Source organism: Triturus cristatus, chromosome 5_1 (assembly GCF_964204655.1).
Source record: "Triturus cristatus chromosome 5_1, aTriCri1.1, whole genome shotgun sequence".
NCBI classification, from domain to species: Eukaryota; Metazoa; Chordata; class Amphibia; order Caudata; family Salamandridae; genus Triturus; species Triturus cristatus.
The window spans coordinates 258,823,851-258,842,209 of record NC_140587.1 but is presented as its reverse complement, the minus strand read 5'-3'; the positions used below and the strand labels follow the sequence as shown (position 1 = coordinate 258,842,209).

The following is an 18,359-nucleotide window of genomic DNA, read 5'->3' as shown; positions in this document are numbered from 1 at the left end:
TCTGGTGCCTCTGGTTAATGAAATAGGATCCGACATCTCACCATTGATTAGTACTCTCGCCTTTGGTTCAGTGTAAAGCAGCTTCACCCATGCCACAAATATCTTCGGGAACCCCATCCTATACAAAATAGCGAACAAATAATTCCACTCAACCGAATCAAATGCCTTGGTGGCGTCAAGAAATATAGCAGCCACCGGCAGTTCGGGCGCTATGGTATGGATCAATGAGAATAGGGTTCTCAGATTATTGGCCGTAGACCTCCCCGGAACAAATCCGGACTGGTCCGGAAGAGCTATCTTGGACATGAGTAGAGAAAGCCGAGTGGCCAGGACCTTCGCCAATATCTTAACGTCACAATTTAGCAAAGAGAGCAGTCTATACGCATCGCAATCCGTAGGGTCCTTGCCCGGCTTCAACAAAGAGGTAATCACCACCTCCCTCATCGATCCCGGCAGAATTCCCACCTCCAGAGACTCCTCATAGACCTCTTTGAGCACTGGGGCCATAATATCAATATAACACTTATAAAATTCCGCCGGCAGCCCATCCAGGCCCGTCGCCTTACCATTATTAAGGGACATAATTGCTTCTCGGATTTCATCCAGTTCGAACGGGGCTCCAAGAAACTGCCTGTGATCATCACTCAACCAACACAACGCCACATCATCCAGAAACCCCCCAAAATCAACCTCCCCAGCGTTATGCGCAGCGTATAACTCCTTATAATGTGCAGTGAATAGGCCTAAAATACTTTTCGTATCCCGATGTGTTACATCTTCCGATGTGTGGATTTCCAATATGTGGTTAGTACAACGCGGAAGTCGAGTAATCTCTGCTAATGCGCGCCCCGGTCTCTCACCCTCACAATATCTGCGAGCCTGCCAGGATTTACCTCTGAATTTAGCCTCCCGATCCACCTCCTTTTCATATTGCGTAAACCTCTCTCTAAATTCCCCATGACTTGGGCCGATCGGGTCCTGTGCCATCCTAGTCTCCAGGTCCTTAAGTTCCATCTCTAATTTCCTAAGCGCCCCGCGTATGTCCCTCAGTACCCCGAAGCTCTTTGAAATGTAGTATCCCCCTGACAGTCACCTTAAACGCTTCCCAGATGGTCTCTACACTAGCAACCAAACCCTTGTTGCGGGAGAAAAACTCCGCAATCTCCTCTCCCAGCTCTGTTTTAAACAGCGGATCCAACAGGGCCGTGGGTTGCATACGCCAAGGTGAGGCAGCCCTCCCATAGCCCGGGACCGACACCTGAACCAGAACCGGACAATGATCCGAATATGACCGCGGCAGATGCCTTACTCCACCCAAGTCCAATACTAACCCACGAGACAGAAAACAATAATCAAGTCTGGCCCATGTGTTCGCATACGTTGTAAAATGCGTACCCTCCCGAAGCCCAGCATGCACGAACCTCCAACTATCTATCAACCCTCCTTCCTCCAGAATACCCGCTAGAGCCTCCCGTGCATTTTTATTGTACTGGGGACCGCCATCAGACCTGTCCAGTTCCGGGGCCAGGGCAACATTGAAGTCCCCACCCCATATAATATGCATGGAGCCAGCGGTCAGTATCTTTCCCCACAGCTGTGTAAAAAAGGCGGGCGAATCCACGTTAGGACCGTAACAATTGACTATCGTGACTGTGTCAGTGCCAAGCCTGCCCCACAACACAACAAACCTGCCCTCTGAGTCTGTATGCTCCCCTAGCTTTACAAAAGGCACCATCTTTTTGATCAAAATCGCAGCCCCCTGCATACGAGGAGAAACTCCATACCGCCGCCCATTTACTGGCCAAGGCATAGGTTGGTCGGGGGCGAAGGTGCATTTCCTGCAATAATGCAATTTGTACCTGATGCTGCTCTAAATAGGCCATCACCCGTCTACATTTTCTAGCGTCATTTAAACCTCGGACATTCCATGATAAGACTGTGATTTTCGCCATCCGTACCATATTAGCCATCAGTCCTCAACTCCCCACATTCCGATGAAGCAACCCGCCAGGCAGCAAGGCCCATGTACCATGAACCCGTGTGTCTAGCAATAGAAACCACAGCAACCTCAGCAGTGGACCCACACAAAGAATCAAAGCAGCATTCCAATAAGCTTCTGCCACCTCCCTCCTCTGTGGACAAAAAAACCCCCATCAGTCCCAAATCCCCCACCCACATAACCAAACTCCAACCACCCAACCCTTCAACAAACCCCAGAAACCCTCCCCCCTCCCACTGAAGCAAACCCCAACCTGCCAGCCATGTTCCCTCCCCGTCCCCCCCACAATCGCCCCAAAAACAAGGGCTAGTCACGTTCCCATATCCCAACAAAATTCTAGGGTATTTCCCTTCGGGGGTCATATCTAGGTGGCACCACTAATTCCCCCTCATCCGTGCCAAACCCACAATGGACTTGTAGTCTGACTTGATGAACCGGAGGGGTGTCCGGCGCTATATTAATAGGCAACTGGGACACCCCATCAGCACCCAGCACTGACCATAGGCGAGAAAGAAAAAAAAAAAAACACACCCCGTATATCCAGTGAACTTGCAAATAATTTGGGGTTATCAACATTCCCATCCAAGCCCCCCGGCTCCCACAATACGCAATAGACAAGCAAAATACGGAGTACAACGCTATGGAGGACTCGGATGAGGTCCCCAATCTCGTCTCTCATGCAAAGTACTTATTTATCCCCCTGGTACAGTATACGAACAATGTTCACCCCACTCACTGGTCACCATCCGCCATCTCCTCGTTTGGCGCGTTCAACTCGTCGTCCGCCCCAGCCACAGTCCTGTGAGCACGCTTGTATTGCTTGAGAAACTCCTCCACCTGCTGAGGGTTCGTAGAAAAATGTTGTCGTCCCTGGTGCGTGACCCGCAGCCTAGCCGGGTAGAGTAAAGCGTAGTCCAGTTGCAAGTTCCGCAGTTTGGCCTTCACAGCTAGAAATTTCCTGCGCTCCTCTTGGACCATAGGAGTGAAATCCGGGTACAAAGTAAAGGAATTTCCATCATAAGACAGGGCGCGCGTGCCGCGCGCTGCCTTCAGGGCCGCGTCTCTATCCCGATAATTCAGCAGCCGGGCAATGATGGGCCTAGGGGTCGTACCCGGCTTCGGACGAGGGCCCAGGACACGATGCGCCCGTTCCACTATAAATTGGGAGGAACAAAACGTCAGGACCAATCGCCGCAAGCAACATCTTTTCTACGTACTCCTCCATTTTGCCCACATTTGTCGTCTCCGGAATCCCTACTATGCGTACGTTATTGCGCCTACTTCTTGCCTCCAAATCCCCGTTCTTGGCCGCAATAACTAGCAGCAGGTTATCCATCCTGGAGAGCTGCGAAGTGTGCTGTGTCATCGTGTCCTCCGAATCCGATATCCGCTGCTCGGCTCCCTTCAGGCGTTCCTCATGAGCATCCAATTTGTGCACCACCGCATCCATACGCGACGACATCCGATCTACTTTGTCAGCAATCGTCGCAAACCCTTGGCGCATCTCTCGTAGCGCATCTTGTAGGTTAGCCGCCGCTTCCGGAGAATCCCCCGTAGCTCCACTCGCACCATCCGGGCCGTGAATCACCTCAACAGCTTTGGGTGCCTTCTTGCTGGAATCAAACGTGAGCTTGGGCTGTCTCGCGTCCGTTCTGCCCATGTTGAACGGTAGGCCGTACAGTATAGCGCACCGGGACAAGGGGCCCTCCGAGATGCCCCAGCCAGCAGACCCAATACGTTACAGGCAGCCGGGGGTAGCAAGGGAGGGGAGAGGACACCCCAGCCCCAACGGAAGGCAGGCCTCCAGTGCGACCCCACTCCCAAGCCCCCGCTCCTCAGGGCAGGCACCGCCGCTGTCACCAGTCGATGTCACCAACGCTCAGGGGTAACGCACTCATCCTTCACCATCAATGCGTGCAGATGAAATGCACCCGCCGCATCAGCAGTAATGGCGCCAAGTCCCACCAGCAGCCCCCCAGCGTCGACAGCCAGCTTCAGCAGATCCTTGCGCGCTCCTCACCACAAGAAAGCCACGTGCAGTCCGCCCGGCTCCTTAGACCTCTCCACAGTGTCCCATCCCAGGGCACAGAATCACAGTCGCCAGCACACTAGCCAGTCAGCAGACCGAGGCCCCAGGCTCCCTGCCACAACACATGCAAGTGCGTCAGGCCCGGTCGCGCCGCTCGTACCGTGGAGATCTTCTTTACCTTAGTTCCGCACCCGCTTGGTTCACTGTGCTATGGGCTCCACGGTCCCACTCTTAGGCCACCAGCCCAAATCCAGCACTCCACCGTCTGTGGTGACAGGGGAAGAAACCAACAAGTCCCCGATGCACGTCGACCTGCAGAGCACCAGACCGCCGCGCAGCTGCGCCTCCTACACTCCGCCGATAGCTTCCTGCGGCAGCCTGGCCCCCGCGGCCCTCGTTCCCTCAGCCTCCGGCACTGCGCTCGCACCCAGTCCGCATAGGGGGGGGGGTAGTCCCTCCGCCCCCACCCCCAGCAGTGCCACTGTTAGAGGCTCAGCGCTCCGTTCGCCACACCGGCGCGGCCCTTCCAGAGGCGTCCCGCTGCACTCCCCATCCAATGGCCTGCTTCCGGTGCCTCAGCCGCGGTCTCGACCAGGAGCGGCAGCCCGTCAGCAGCTTCACGTCAGCCAGCCGCTCCGTCCGCCAGGGCTTTCGGGACATCGTTCTCCCACTGCGGACTTGCAATGTCGCTCACACTTGGACAGCCTGCGCCGGGACCCACACTCAGTCGCCGTGTGCGATTACAGCACCCACACCTGCCGTCTTAGGATAACGGAATGGATAAATGCCGCCGGACTGCGGGAGCCCTACACGAAGGCAGCCATTCGCTAGTGCGCCACCTAGCACCCCCGACAAAAAGAAAAGTTAGCTAGATAGAAAAAAAATCAAAGGTGCTAGAATGCAACCTTGTTTGAGACCGCTGGAAGAGGTCAATCTGGGGGAAGGGATTTCTTGGCCAGCTTTACTTGGAGCCATGTATCTTCATGGAACGATAGAAGAAAATGTATGGCCCATTTCCTCAATTTCGACCCGAGTTTGCTGGGATTTATAGAATCAAATGGTGATGAAGTCAATGATGCCAACATATAAAGAAAGACGTTTTCTTATAATTGAATTGACCATTAATTTCAATGCCACAATATTATCAAGGGTAGAGCAGCCTGATCTGAATACTGTTTGGTAAGCTTCCCTTTGGTGTCTAGTAGTGCGACAGGACAGTAGTTCTTGGGGTCTCACTAGAACCTTTTCTAGAGGGGTGGAATTTGGCTAGATTGGAGAATCTTTGAGAATAACGTGAACAAAAGTTGGCTCAAAATGTCCGTATCCAGCTATAGTATGTTGACTGGAATCCCATTTGGACATGCCACTCTAGAGGGTTTTGTTCTATAATCATTCGATAAATGTCATCCTTCGTAATCTTTACTTCCTACTCTTCATAGGTTGGAAGCATGATTTTGTCAACAGTACTAGACCATATGGTTTGTTGATAAAGTGAACAATTTGTTGAAAGGAACATGAAGATCAGAGGGAGCCTTATGAGAGACAGTACGATACGGGCACTTCTATGTTACAGAATCTCCTAGTGTCTTTTGAGCTACAACTTTGTCCATAATGTTTCTTTAGAATTTCTACATAATTCTTTCATTTTTATGGTGTACATCTTTTTTTCCTCCTTGATCCGTTCTGTCCTGGTCTTTGGAAAGGGTATTCTTTTTTTAAGAAACCTCATCTGTTTCCGGTGTAATCTTTTGTAGGGTATATTGTTTTGTCTTTTAAATGCCACTGGTGATTACCTCTGGCTAGAATGCTTGAAGAAATACAAATATACAAAAAATTAACGCATATGTAAAAACACAGATGAGAACGCAAACACACTATTTACCCATAAACCATTTTTAATTTTTCTTCCGTTGCACGATATAGGCGCAGTATTTAAAAATGATAAAATAAGTGCATGTAACTTGCCGTACCGATGCTGTTCAGAATTCGCAAGTGCTCCATGCATGCAAAACGCGTGTTAATAAATCAGCACCTCTAAGATACCTTTCCCAGCAGACCACCAGCAATCTAATGTATTCCTCTTCATTTTTTAGGTCTCGCCTGGCTAACGCAGCGCGATGCGCTGTCGCCAGCGAGATCTATTGTTGCTGACTTGCCTCGGAAGTGGGACAGGAGATGGGAACGCGCAGGGCTTTTGGCGATTGTAGTCTGTGGACGCGCTTGTGGAGACGCGCTTGCAATGATGTGTACAGCCACGCGGCGTGCAAATCTCCTGTGCCCCTTCCGTCCTCAGCAGCCTCATGCACTTTCACTTTCCATTCTCCCCGTCGGGGAGATGCTGGCCAAGGAACTCGTGGATGATGGTGCTTAAGTTACAGACAACAGAATCCCACTTAATCTTCCCTCGCCAACCAAAAATGTATGTGTCCTTGTGTAATGAAAACGGTGCCCATGTAAAGTGCTCCAATACCTGCGGGTCTAGTTTGCAATAAATAAAACTACAAGGCTCACCTCATGCGGCCTGTAAACCACGGCCAGTGCCTTGGTGTTGCCCTGCTCTATGTAGGTGGAGCCGTCGGCCTGCGTCCTGACCCCCATGCGAGCCTGGATCTTGCGCAACTCATCTGGCTTCCGCCCGTCCACCCGGTAGCCCTGGTCGGACAGCAGCTCCATTCCCGCCATGTCAGCAGCCAGCGAGGATGCACGGACAGACTACAAACCGTGCATTAGCTTGGGCAAAGAGAGACCAAAATACTACCTCTCCCGGCATGCCGCTTAGCATGACGCCACTTTTCTCAGAGACCACTGTAATGCACGTATAGGGAAATTCGCACATTCAATGCATGAATTATTTTTTAGGCGGCACGTTTTCCACAACCACAATGGCGCATATCGGTTGCAAGCACATATATTGTATGATGTTTTTTCAACATTGTATACTAGATCAAGACTTATTTGACTTTTTCTCTCTCATTCTCCCACTGTTCCGGCAGGAGGCCACAGATTACAATATGTCAGAATGTAATTTATTAATTTTCCCCTGATGAAGGGTTCTACCCGAAATGCATTGGGTCCGCTTCTCATAATTTGTTAAAATTTATGTTTTGAGCATATTGGTTTATGCATTATACATTTTCAGCTTTGAACTTTGGACATTATTATTATCATTGAGCAGAAAATCTATGTTTTCAGATTTCTTTTTTATGAAAAACATCAAATTAATATATTTTTGCAATCACATTTGTGTATAAAGTTTTTTGATCATTTGAGATAAATGATTTAATTGTTCACGTTACAAAAACAAACCTTAGGGATTCTCTTGCAGTGCGCTGTGTGCCAGGAACAGAAGTCTCAGTTGCCTTCTTTAATACAGTTATTAACAACAAGAACAACAACACCACCACCAACAATACCACCACCATCACGTCCACCAATGCCACCACCAATAATAACAGCACCAATACCACCACCACCAATACCAGTACCCCCACCTCAGCGTCTCTCGCTCAGTAATAGCAGGAGCACTGTACGAGGCCAGAGCTGCAGCAGAGACCATCCCTCCCTCCTTCCCTTCCTCCCTCCATTCCTGCCATAAAGCACAGCCCCCCCCCCCCCCCCCCACACCCTGCACAAGGAGGTGAAGCCAGGGCCCTATTACAGCTACAGTGTTTTTTATTAGGCCAAAGATAGCAATGACATTCCACAATACCACACTGCACACTCAAATCACAGAGGGCAGGAACTACCCCCCACCCTCCCACTCTTCCTTCTGAGCCACGACAGTTTATCACAGACCGAAAGGTGTTGGAGTGCTTTGTTAGTGTTTATAGCTTAGATCATATGGTAATCTCACTTCACACTTTGTGTCTGTGTAATTTACAACACTAACACATATTCTTCACTGCACTATTTTTCACTGCTTTGAAGACGTCACAGGCCGGTCTCTTCCTCTGATATTTACAATCTAGCAAGTGGTCAGAAAGGCCCTTTATTTCTATGCAATAGGTCTCGCATTCGCGAGAGTTTAGGCTATTAGTATTGTAAATGGCAAAGCCTTTTATTTATGTTTTGAAACTCAAAACATAAATAAAAGGCATTGTCATTTACAATGCCAATAGCTCAAACTAGCGTGAACGCGAGACCTATTGCATTGCAAATGCAGATGCTTGTTCTAATGAATCTCACAACTTAATTTAACAGAAGCCTCCATTCATGGCCATAAAACTTACAAATATATTAAAAAGTCTACTCCTTTTTCTTCCAGGCGCATTGACTTGCATCACCTGTCCAAAATCTTCATACACTTCCATTGTTCATCCCTTAAATTAACGCTTTTAATTTCGAAACAAAACCTTCCGATTAACGGGTGCTCGCAGCCACGCAAATCAACCTCTGTGCGGAAACATAATAGTGCTAGAGGGTGTAATGGGATTGGATAAGGCTCTCTCGTGATAGGATTGGCTAGAAAAGCTTTTGTCAGTTGTTTATTGGCTGCGGGATCCCAGAGAGTGCACGTGCCCCAGTTTCAGCACTCAGCTGCTGCGCGGATACGCCTTCATTCTGTGGGTGGGCTTCAGTTAGTCTCGAAAATGCCGACTCTTTACACTGTGACTGACTGGGTTACTTCCCCTGCAGGTCTGGCTCAGTGAGTCGGCTGGAGTGGCCGGGCCCGAAGTTGGCGAAGGGTCTCAGAAATTTGCGAAGAGGGTGCTGATGAGGAGACGGCTCAGTTTAACGACTCCGCCCCGCAGCAGTGTTTGTGGCGCGACGTGATGCCCAGAGCCACCCGGTCCATACACTGGCAGGACACGTCATTCTGTGCGACTAGCTTTCTGTCCCTCTCTCTGTTCCAGTTCACCAGGATTCCCCCTGCTTTAGCCTAGGCCTTACACTGTTTCTCCGAAGCCAAGTGCAGGGCTGAGACCAGCCTCCTCCACTCTCGCTAGGACGGCTCTCCTTCTGCATCCGAGACAGGCCCAGCGCCGACGCCGGGAACACAACCTGTGCGGTGAGTGGGACTGACTTGTCGAAACCGATCTGTGCTTTCCCCTGGAATCTAAATGCAACTTCACGGTCCTAGGGCTGGTGCTGCCCTGGCTGTGCTGCCCTTGTGTAGGTTAGGCTCCCCTCCTGCTCTGAGGCTGGGCTGTCATCAGGCTCTGAATTCGATGTTTCATGAAGGTAGTGCTTGATTGTTCTCTTTGCTCTGTACCAGAATGGGGCCCTTTCTGGGTTCCCCAGTAATACTTTCTGTGCCCCCGAAGTCAACCACGTTCACCACTGCGGGTAGCTGAGTTCCTCCCATCGATCTCCCTCCCTGTGCTCTGTCCCCATTCTTGCGTAAGGCTGGACTGCAATTCTTGGGTTCTGTATCCATTCCTACGTGGGGTGGGTATCCTCGGTTCCTACTCCAGGCTTGGACGTCCAACTTGTGCTTTGTACCAACTCCCATGCGCGAGGCTGACACTCCTTGGCCTTCGCGAGGCTGGGGTGCACCACCTTTGACTTCGGCATCCACCTACCCGAGCAGCTGCGCTTCCACTCCTTTCACTGCACCCACCGCTGCGAGAAACGGTCGCTGGCTGTTCTAATGTGCTTCCCCTCACCAAAGAATAGAGCTGGGTTAGTCCACCCTTCCCTCCCTATGCTTCCGCCGAGCCTGGTCTGCCTTCCCTGCACGCACTGGCGTGTGTTGTTGGGCTTACAACAGCGGTGATATGTGTAGCTGGGCTGATCCCGTGCTCCCCACGCGCTCTCCACGCGCTCTCCACGCATTCATTGTGAGCGATCACGGCTGCTGCCATCCCCCCTTGTGCTCAACACATTCCGCTGCGTGACGAGGATCGACCCTTACAATTTTATCCTCGCCTTCTCCAGAAGCTCCCCATGTTCTTAGTGGTTGTGCTGATCAAATGTACCCCATTCTGTCATTTATGGCTTTGCTGCTCCCACCCACTGCTGTTAACTAGGCACCTCACACAACACTCCAGAAGCTGACCATTCTATTTACTCCTCAGGTTCTGCGCCTACTCCTCCACTCATCTGCCCTGTAGATGAATCACTCTCACATTCCACAGTCAGTCAATAAGTACTTTTGAGAGCGCAGCTTATCGCTGGGTTGCAGGGCTTAGTCGTAAAACGAGGCCTTGAGTCTCTTCCTGAAGTCCATCAGAGAGGGTGATGTGTGGAGAGGGAGGGCATTCCAGGACTTAGGAGATGGAGCGGCCTCCGCTATGGCGGATGCGGGGTGTCTGTGCAAGGTTGAGGGAGACAGAGCAAAGGTTTCTGGATGGTTGGTTGAACTTCACATGATGGTTCATGTATGCAGGTCCTTGGCCATGGAGGGCTTTGTAGGCATGTCAGTAGTTTGGATTGACATCTTTTCTGAACGAGGAGCCAGTGGAGGTTCCTCAGGTGTCCTGTAATGTGGGTCCGTTTCGACAGGTTGAGGATCAGTCTGGCCGCTGAATACTGTATGGACTTGGGCCTTAGGGATGTCCTCTAAGAATTACTTTTAGCGCATGGGCTCTTTAAAGTGTAGAATGTTGCTTTTTTCTGGTAGTATCTCTTGGTATGGGTTCCAGGGTCCATTGAGTTAGATGGTGGACTTTGGAGCAGTCATCAAAGAGACGCTGTTTTCCATGAAATGTGAATTCAATAAACTATGTACACTTCTGTGTGTGTGTACATATGTATATCTTCAGCACCACCTCCTTTACACAAAGAAAGGCACACCAACACCAGCTGAAGAATTGCTTCAAATTATAGTAACAATGGGGTAACCCAGTATCCCTCAGAACCTGGGCGATCATATATCAAACAAACAATGGTTCTGTCGGGTATGCACTATTTCTTAAAACATTGAATCAATCAAAGGTTAATTTCATGAAAGACAAATTCTCATAAGCAACACACATAGAGACCAAAAGAGGGGGTATATGAAAAGTTTTATAAATTACTTCATTTATAAATCCCCACATTCAATTTGTATGGCTGTCACTATAAAAAGTAAACTGTAATTTGTGACAAAGTGAAGAGTGGTGCTCAGTGCTATAGTGAGGTGCGTAATATATACAAAGTGACTTTCGTGATAACGACGTTTTAAAAGGCCAGAATACAACGGCTGTTTGAATAGGTCTGTAGACTGAATAAATGAGTCTTTATACAGAGTCTTTCAGCTGGTCCAGGGGATATGTCGACGTTTCAACCCAGGGGGGCATTACTGTCTTAGTCAATGCGGGTCTTCATCAGGACAAGGAAATGGGGGACAGCCTGGAGAATAATAATGTATGGTCAGGTGTGTTGACGCGAGAGGCTGAATAAATCACGGTATGTAGGGTTATAGGGTGAAGGACTCACCTACTGGGGCCCGTGGTGATTCAGAGGGCTGGTGTGTATGCAGTAGCAAAGGGGTACTGCAGGTGTTCTTTCAAAGTGGGTATCCTATTTGGGAAAATTCGCATAATAAGATCTCTAATTGTTAAAATTCGGTGATTTACTGAAACTTAATATCGAGGTTGCGGTCGACTTACCCAGTGAAGGGAATCGACCACTGTCTTCCGAATTCTAAAGACCTCGATGTGGTGGAAGGTTACAGGCAATCGTCCTGTCTCTTGTGATCACTCTATGATTCTGCGAAAAAAGGGGGGGAGGGGATTAGTCACCTTTTGTGAGGATCGCATCTGAGCGATTGCGCCATTAGCTGTAATACTACAGCGCTTACCTCAATGAAAATGGTGCCGGGAAAAAATGAATTAATTCCGGTCCGTGGGTGCAGGCTAACGTCCTATCTGCTCGAGCTCCGACACCAAGTGTGCCGCTGGGCGTCTATTTCATGGTAGGACAGAGCGCGTGTACGTAGCGTGTGGTCGCGTCCAGGGCTCGTTGCTAAGCAACACGCTAAACGTATGACGTACCTCCGTCATATGAGTCAAAGGAAAAGCGTCCCGGTCTTGTTGCTGGGCAACCGGCTACGTGGTGCATGCGACTCAATATGCGTCTATGGTAGGGCAGAGCGCGTAGACTCGGTGCATTCAACTATGTAAGGGGCATTACAATAGAATCTCATCATGAACAGTGAATGGACAGGTGAACTGGGCGCATTCAAGAGTATACGTGGGGCTCAGAGAGGTGTAGAATCATATAGTTAGAATCCCACCCGATGGAGGTCAGGTCAGCGGTTTAGAGCCAGCATGGTTGATTCGGACAAAACATACATTTAAACAACAATATACAATTGAACAAAAATGTACAAACTTTCTTGGATTAAAACAACCAGCGATCAATGCATAGAATCGCTGATACTGCGTTATAAAGTGAGTAAACTATACATTGTGATTAATGCTACTGAGTTCATGTTTGTGGTCACGACCTGAATGAGTTGAGGAATCTAGAGCGAGGGTGAGTCGAGGGACCCGCAGGCTCAATTGTCGTATGTTTTGTGCATACAGGTAAACAGACATGGGAGACTCAGAGTGTTATAATTATCCCGTGTCTCTTTGATCATGTGCAACCCATTAATAACAGAGTTGAGTGAATGGGTGAGCTGAACACATTCAAGTGTATGCGAGGGGCTCTAAACATTTTAGATAATGGAACATGAGAGACTCAGAGTATTAGAGTTGTCCCATTTGTCTAGCGGTCTCTTCAATCTCGTTCAACCCGTTATGAACAGAGTTGAGTGAATGAATCCATTTGCATTCTTTGTAATTTAGGACCCCAGATAATGAGCCACCTCTCGCATTGGGACTGATCTTTTCTATAATCCACCATTTTATGCTATTTGGAGAATGGTTATGTGTCGTAAAATGCTCCACCATGGGTGCTCCCTGTACCTTGCATTTTATTCTGCTCATGTGTTGAAGAATTCTGGCTTTAATTTTCTGAATAGTTTGCCCTACATATATCAGACCACAGGGGCAGAGGATGGCATATATGACGTGGGAGCTGTTGCAATTTGTAAAGAGAGGTTGTTTGTATGTTTTGTTGTTGTACGTGAAGGTCGTGCCTTCTTGACATTGGTCACAGGCCTTACACTGTCCACATTTGTAGTGCCCACTGAGTGGTGAGAGTCCAAGGTAGTTTCTTAGTCCTTGTTGCTTCGGTGGTTCTAAGAATGCTCTGACGACCGTGTTCTTGATATTTTTACCTCTCTTGAAGGCAAAGATCGGGTCTTGCTTAGTGTCAAGTTCACTTGCAACCAAGTTCCAATATTTCTTCACAATCTTTTTGATGTTATTGCTCTTGGTGTTAAAAGTCGTTACACAGACGATGTTGTCCGATTGTGTGTCTTTGTCCTTTACCTCCAAGAGTTCCTCACGTGGGCAATACCATGCTCGTTTTTTTAACACAGTAGTCCAAAATGGTGGATTATAGAAAAGATCAGTCCCAATGCGAGAGGTGGCTCATTATCTGGGGTCCTAAATTACAAAGAATGCAAATGGATTCATTCACTCAACTCTGTTCATAACGGGTTGAACGAGATTGAAGAGACCGCTAGACAAATGGGACAACTCTAATACTCTGAGTCTCTCATGTTCCATTATCTAAAATGTTTAGAGCCCCTCGCATACACTTGAATGTGTTCAGCTCACCCATTCACTCAACTCTGTTATTAATGGGTTGCACGTGATCAAAGAGACACGGGATAATTATAACACTCTGAGTCTCCCATGTCTGTTTACCTGTATGCACAAAACATACGACAATTGAGCCTGCGGGTCCCTCGACTCACCCTCGCTCTAGATTCCTCAACTCATTCAGGTCGTGACCACAAACATGAACTCAGTAGCATTAATCACAATGTATAGCTTACTCACTTTATAACGCAGTATCAGCGATTCTATGCATTGATCGCTGGTTGTTTTAATCCAAGAAAGTTTGTACATTTTTGTTCAATTGTATATTGTTGTTTAAATGTATGTTTTGTCCGAATCAACCATGCTGGCTCTAAACCGCTGACCTGACCTCCATCGGGTGGGATTCTAACTATATGATTCTACACCTCTCTGAGCCCCACGTATACTCTTGAATGCGCCCAGTTCACCTGTCCATTCACTGTTCATGATGAGATTCTATTGTAATGCCCCTTACATAGTTGAATGCACCGAGTCTACGCGCTCTGCCCTACCATAGACGCATATTGAGTCGCATGCACCACGTAGCCGGTTGCCCAGCAACAAGACCGGGACGCTTTTCCTTTGACTCATATGACGGAGGTACGTCATACGTTTAGCGTGTTGCTTAGCAACGAGCCCTGGAGGCGACCACTCACGCTACGTACACGCGCTCTGTCCTACCATGAAATAGACGCCCAGCGGCACACTTGGTGTCGGAGCTCGAGCAGATAGGACGTTAGCCTGCACCCACGGACCGGAATTAATTCATTTTTTCCCGGCACCATTTTCATTGAGGTAAGCGCTGTAGTATTACAGCTAATGGCGCAATCGCTCAGATGCGATCCTCACAATAGGTGACTAATCCCCTCCCCCCCCCCTTTTTTCACAGAATCATAGAGTGATCACAAGAGACAGGACGATTGCCTGTAACCTTCCACCACATCGAGGTCTTTAGAATTCGGAAGACAGTGGTCGATTCCCTTCACTGGGTAAGTCGACCGCAACCTCGATATTAAGTTTCAGTAAATCACCGAATTTTAACAATTAGAGATCTTATTATGCGAATTTTCCCAAATAGGATACCCACTTTGGAAGAACACCTGCAGTACCCCTTTGCTACTGCATACACACCAGCCCTCTGAATCACCACGGGCCCCAGTAGGTGAGTCCTTCACCCTATAACCCTACATACCGTGATTTATTCAGCCTCTCGCGTCAACACACCTGACCATACATTATTATTCTCCAGGCTGTCCCCCATTTCCTTGTCCTGATGAAGACCCGCATTGACTAAGACAGTAATGCCCCCCTGGGTTGAAACGTCGACATATCCCCTGGACCAGCTGAAAGACTCTGTATAAAGACTCATTTATTCAGTCTACAGACCTATTCAAACAGCCGTTGTATTCTGGCCTTTTAAAACGTCGTTATCACGAAAGTCACTTTGTATATATTACGCACCTCACTATAGCACTGAGCACCACTCTTCACTTTGTCACAAATTACAGTTTACTTTTTATAGTGACAGCCATACAAATTGAATGTGGGGATTTATAAATGAAGTAATTTATAAAACTTTTCATATACCCCCTCTTTTGGTCTCTATGTGTGTTGCTTATGAGAATTTGTCTTTCATGAAATTAACCTTTGATTGATTCAATGTTTTAAGAAATAGTGCATACCCGACAGAACCATTGTTTGTTTGATAGAAGAATTGCTTCAAGCGCTTTAATATCACACAACAGGGTAAATACACAAGTGAAAAGAAATCCAACGCATTTCTGCTCCTTCAGGCCTTGATCACGGGTAACGCAGTCTCTGCCTTTCTACTGACCACATGTTTTAAAGACGCAGTCCAATCATCTTCCAGAGTGCACAAATTCAAACAGGTGTGTTCATTTGAGTATAGAAAGCCGCGTAATTAAAACTTTAATTTTAAATGTCCAAAAAACTGCCTTCATATATAAAAAATATATTGTTTGAGGTGCATACTTAATCTTTAGACTTGCGCAGTACTGCCTTTACCTCTCCATACGATACCAAAGGGGATGATGGGCAAATCAAACACTCACCCCCAGTCAACTGATCTGGGTTTAATCCATCATCATTCTTTAGCTCACTCCACCACCCCAGTTCAGACATGGGAACAGTCCAACCCGAACTGCCAAGCCATGTCTTCCCCAGGATGCTTGTTTCCGGTCCAGGGAAGACATGGCTTGGCAGTTCGGTCCCATGAGGCACAGGGTCAGACTGATTTGCATATGGCCATGTCTGAACTGGGGTGGTGGAGTGAGCTAAAGAATGATGATGGATTAAACCCAGATCAGTTGACTGGGGCTGAGTGTTTGATTTGCTCAAACGCTCCGTCCATCATCCCCTTTGGTATCGCTTTGTTCACCCTAAGTTGGCAGGGTATGCCCAGACGTGGGTCCCTTGCTCACTTTGCCACTGGATTCAAGATAACCTGGCTGATGAGGGTTATGAACCCGAAACCGGTCCCAGGATGCTTGTTTCCGGTCCAGGGAAGACATGGCTTGGCAGTTCGGGCTGGACTGTTCCCATGAGGCACAGGGTCAAGACTGACTTGCATATGGCCATGTCTGAACTGGGGTGGTGGAGTGAGCTAAAGAATGATGATGGCTTAAACCCAGATCAGTTGACTGGGGATGAGTTTTTGATTTGCTCAAAAGCTCCGTTCATCATCCCCTTTGGTATCGCTTTACCCCTCCATACGGCATTCTCCACATCTTCAACCCGCAAGTAGAAATACATCCATCTTGCTTGGTAACTTGCTACATCCATCTGTTCAATACGAATTTCATTTTAGGAATACTCCTGTCTTTGTCTCATGGAAAATAGGCAGGCCGGGCTCATAAACTTTCAATCCACCTCCAGTAGGTAGTTATAGTTAGGACCAAGTTTCCATAGGAAGAGCATTTTTTGTTTTGCTTATAACTTTGGTGTCGTTTTATGAATCTTCATGAAATTTTCCAAACAAATTCTTTGTTCATATCAGCTCCTATGTTGAAAGTTTGGGGGTGATATGTCAAGGGGGGGGCTCAGAAAAAACGGGGGTCCCAAAACGTGTCTTTACAGATATTGATATTTGGGAATTCTGCCTTCTGATTGACTGAGGTGTTACGAGCACGAGCTTGCTGCTTATTGGCTGCGAACGGTTGCAACTAGGAAGTGTTGGCAGCCATTTTGTGATTCCGTTGAAGCGAGTAAGGGGGGAAAAGGGCGAAAAGAGTGGGAAAGAGGAGGGTAGGAGCGCTGTGAGGTCTGTGGGGTGTGCTACACAGGGAGTGTTAAGCGATGTATTCACCCCTACTGGTGTGAAAGTGCTGTTTTGCCGAGAGTGAGATGGTGCCGGTACGCTCGTGGATGAAACCGTGAGCTGATTGCTGTAAACTGATGTGCTCTGGGCGCTGTAGGATACTGGCCGCTGTAGCATAGCTGTGCAAGTGGTGTTAGTATGGGTTTACTGTATAGCGGTGTGAGCTCTGTGGGGTGGTTAGGGTGTGCTACACAGGGAGTGTGAAGTGAAGTATTCATCCCTAGCGGTGTGAAAGTGCTGTTTTGACCAGAGTGAGATGGTGCTGAGGTGCCGGTACACTCGGGGATGAAACCGTGAGCTGATTGCTGTAAACTGATGTGCTCTGGGCGCTGTAGCATACTGGCCGCTGTAGCATAGCTGTGCAAGTGGTGTTAGTATGGGTTTAGACTATAGCGGGAGTGGGAAGCAAACTACTCGCCCCTTCCGGTTTGAAGAATCGAATGGACTGTTTTAGCAAGCGGGAATAAAGAAATAATCGTGAAGAATATAATGCAGAATGTTGCAATGCCACAGAAGACAAATGGTGAAATCAGGTGTGTTTAAGAAAGTGGCTGTGTCGGATAAAGCGATGGAGTCTGCAAGTTATATAAAAAGTGTCTTTATGTAAGTGCCATAAATGGAACCACTGGTGCAAGAGCTAAGGCATCCAGCTGAGGCAAACTCCAACTGCTTCTGCTGTATTCAAAGCTAAGCTTCTGCATCAGTCAATTCCACACTACTTGTTACAGTTCCATGCGACATAAACAATACCTATTAGACATGAATGACTGTAAATTGTAGAATTAAAATAAAGGTAGGATACGATTACCACACTGTGCCAACCAGTTCCTAAACAATGCCATGTTTTTTGATCTTCATCGCCAGTTCGCGTGCAGAGGCTGAGGATGAGCTAATTTGTGTGAAAGGGCTTCGTGGATAAGAGGCAGGCAGAGAGACGTGTGTACAAAGAATAGATATGGTTTCAAAATGGATGTTGGGTTTTGGCTAATTTAGCAAGTAAATAGTGTATTTGTATAGGCCATACATCATCCATCCCTGGTTAGTGTGGAAAGGTAAGGGCCAATAATGAAAACAGAGTTCAAATGCCTAAGCATACTTAGAAAGTTATTATATGAAAATAGTTCAATTGAAGTGTATTAAAAAATGTAATAGGAAAAAGTTGGAAAAAATCAATCCAAGAATAAAGTGAATTTCTTACAAGTCTTGGAGATTGCAGTCCGGAAGTTCTTAAGCGGCTTGAGATGCGTAATGTTCCAAGAGGCAATTATTGTCATCGTGTGAGAAAAGCGAAGCGATCCAATTCATATCCTCGAAGGGACAGTAATGTTCCTCGAATGTTGGAGCGGCAATTTGAATTGGCAGGCAATCTGCGATGTT

At 47.8% G+C, this 18,359-nt stretch overlaps 1 protein-coding gene across 3 annotated transcripts in view; it reads left to right on the top strand.

The window, feature by feature from the left end:
• The first annotated feature begins 8,558 nt into the window (after positions 1-8,558).
• PHF20L1 (PHD finger protein 20 like 1) overlaps positions 8,559-18,359 on the top strand; it is an 802,667-nt gene continuing 792,866 nt past the window's right edge. The window contains exon 1 of one of the 3 annotated variants that reach the window (XM_085604898.1): positions 8,559-9,036. The gene's annotated coding sequence lies outside the window, so the exon portion shown is untranslated. The remainder of the gene's footprint in view (positions 9,037-18,359) is intronic. The other 2 variants (XM_085604900.1, XM_085604899.1) reach the window with 2 other exon arrangements.